Source organism: Cyprinus carpio, chromosome A15, assembly GCF_018340385.1.
Source record: "Cyprinus carpio isolate SPL01 chromosome A15, ASM1834038v1, whole genome shotgun sequence".
NCBI classification, from domain to species: Eukaryota; Metazoa; Chordata; class Actinopteri; order Cypriniformes; family Cyprinidae; genus Cyprinus; species Cyprinus carpio.
In genome coordinates, this window is record NC_056586.1 from 26,450,365 (window position 1) to 26,453,301 (window position 2,937).

General features: G+C 34.7%; 1 protein-coding gene across 1 annotated transcript in view; it reads left to right on the plus strand.

The window, feature by feature from the left end:
- si:ch211-281l24.3 overlaps positions 1-2,937 on the plus strand; it is an 80,491-nt gene that overhangs the window by 51,627 nt on the left and 25,927 nt on the right. The gene's annotated exons all lie outside the window — the stretch shown is intronic.

The window sequence follows — 2,937 nt, forward strand, 5'->3', positions numbered from 1 at the left end:
TTTTTTTTTTTTTTTTTTTTTTTTGTCCACTAACAGTTTAATATTCTTTACTCTGTATATTGAGTGTATTGTAGGTCTGTGTTGCAAATCATAATGTTATATTGAAGCGTAATATAACTACAAATAAAGTAAAAAGTAGTCTATTATTAATGTAATAAAATGTTCAGGATGTAATAATTTTCTCAGAATAATAAAATCTTGAGGTAATAATGTAAAATAATTTTTTGCATTATGAGAAATGTGTGACATTATAAACTAACCAAAAACATTGTAACACTGAGATGATTGCAATATATAAAAAAAAAACACACATTGATATTCCTTTACAATACATTTAAAAAAAAAATCTTATTTAAAAATGTCTTAAACTACCTACCTAATGCACCACATATAAATAGTCATGCAGTTATTACTATTACTGCTACTGTTGTTGTTGTTGGTGGTGATGATGATGTGGATATTAATTGTGTAATATTACATAATATTATTATTTCTTACATAAGCCAAAGACACTTGTATTTGGTAAAGAAGAATATTATTTTAATTGGACAAGAGCTATGCATACTGTTAAATGACAAAAAGTGTGCAGTGCACTACCAACACTACAAAACCTACATTGTAAAATAATAATAATGATAATAATAACGTAGTATCAACATAGCAAAAGAAACCAGTACATTTAAAGAGGAATACTAATATTATATGGTAACAATATTTATAGGATTACACTTATTATATTGAAAAGTAAATATTATGTTGTAAACATTGTTTTACTGATACACTGATCAGCTACAACATTAAAATCATGTAGGCCTCCTTTGTGCTGCCAAAATAGCATGAATATGGACTCCAACAGACCTCTGAACATGTCCTGTGTTATCTAGCACCAGAATATTAGCCGCAGATCCTTTAAGTCCTACATGTTGTGAGGTGGAGTCCCATGGATCGGATCTGTTGGTTCAGCACATCCCATAGAGGCACGCCCGGGCTGGCGTGCTGAGTAAATCTCAATAATAATAATCAAAACATAAATAATACAATGTCACGCCCGGGCTGGCGTGCTGAGTAAAGCTCACGAAGAAGAAGGTATATATAAAGAGTTCTTTTAATGATTCCCAGGAGAAAAGGGCACATCCAAACACAAATCCAAATAATCGAACATTAAACCTCAAACATTAACATAATAGCGGACAAAAAGGAACTGAACAGACAGGGTTTTTAAACACAAGGAAAGTAATGAGGGGAATGGAAACAGGTGGGGATTAATCAATTAACAAAACGAGGAACGGAACATGACCAAATAAGGATGACACAAAAGCCTAAAAGAAGCACAAATAAAATAAATATCTGTAGGTGCTCTGCAACAATACATGAATGCCAGGACGTAAGGTTTCACAGTAGAACATTGCAAAACTTTCATTCCACATAAACAAAATTGCTATGAAGGCCTGCCTTCTTCCCATAGTGCATCCTGCTGCCATCTCTTCACTAGATAAACGACACACACACACGCACACACCCGCTGCCATCTCTTCACATGAGTACCGACACACACCATTAGAGTACAGCACATCACACTAACCACCAGTCCATCATAATCTAGTGAGTACTAAACGTGCATTCATCAGACTATGCAAGAGCTAAGCTCTTCCTTTGCATCATACCGCAGTTTGTGCACATTGGTAAGCTTTAACTTGCAGTTGAGTATTGATGTCTATGACCCTGACACCCGTTCAATGCGGCTCCTGTCCTTGCACCACTTTTGCACTAACCACTGCATTCCAGATCACACGACAAACACAAGACTTATCCGCTTTGGTGATGCCCCCTCTGATCCCACTTATATAGCGAGTCCCCTTAAGTCCCTTGTCAGAGTCACTCAGATCTTGTTGCTAGCCCATTTTTTTTTATGCTTCCAACACAAGAAATTTTAGAACTGACTGTTCACTTGCAGTGGCGCCCCTAGAAAATTTTAATAGTTTCAATATTGACAAAAAAAATTATATCTCTGTGATTTCTGGGATTTTATCGATAACGATAAATAGACAATATTTTGCTGAGTGTGTTATTGTGCTGATATCTTATTTCTAATTGTGCTGACAGCTGACTCCTGATTTTTTTATTTTTACCTTCACGCCATTTTTTTCTAAAAGTGTGCACCATCTTTTAGGTCAAATACTTGCATTTTAGAGTTTTGCAAGCAAATACAATCAGTATCAACAAAATTGATCTTTGCAATGCAGAGAAAACAGAAGCTGCATCTGAAGTTACCATTTAGATGTTTTTTACACTGTTTAATGCAGCTCTGAGGGACATGGAATACTTTAACCTACGATTTGCAAATGAATAAACAATGTTTTGATATTTGAAACATAAAACGTTGAAAAACGATGTTTGAAAATATTTTAAAAAATGAAAAAGGTACAGCAAATGTGAAACCACAACTACCGAGTAAGGTGGCAGCAAAGTCACTGTTAAAAAAGAGAGTCATTGCAATTGAACTGAATCATTTAAGCGGTTGATTCATTCAGAACTGGCTACCTGTCGTGTTGCTTGCTCAATGCATAAACAGTGGCTGTGTTTGGAATGATTTTTGTTTTTAGAAATAGAGCAAAAAAAAAGGGAATATGTTGTCTAAAAGTCTCTTGATATTAACTTCTTGTTTAATTAACTGTTGTATAAAATCAATATCACATTTGTAGTTATGCTGACTTTTGGAGAAAAACGTCACTCTCCGTGTGATAGTAACTATATGAAATTATATAGATCTATAAATTGTCTGCCCCATATATCTTGAAAAATGAGATAATTCTAAATTTCCAGTGAAAGAACGCACTAAAAATGCGTATGCGAACTAGCCTCTAGACCATCACGTAATGTATGCGCACACTCTGTGTTTTGTTTGACTGGCGAGGGCGAAGGGCAGCAACTATGGTG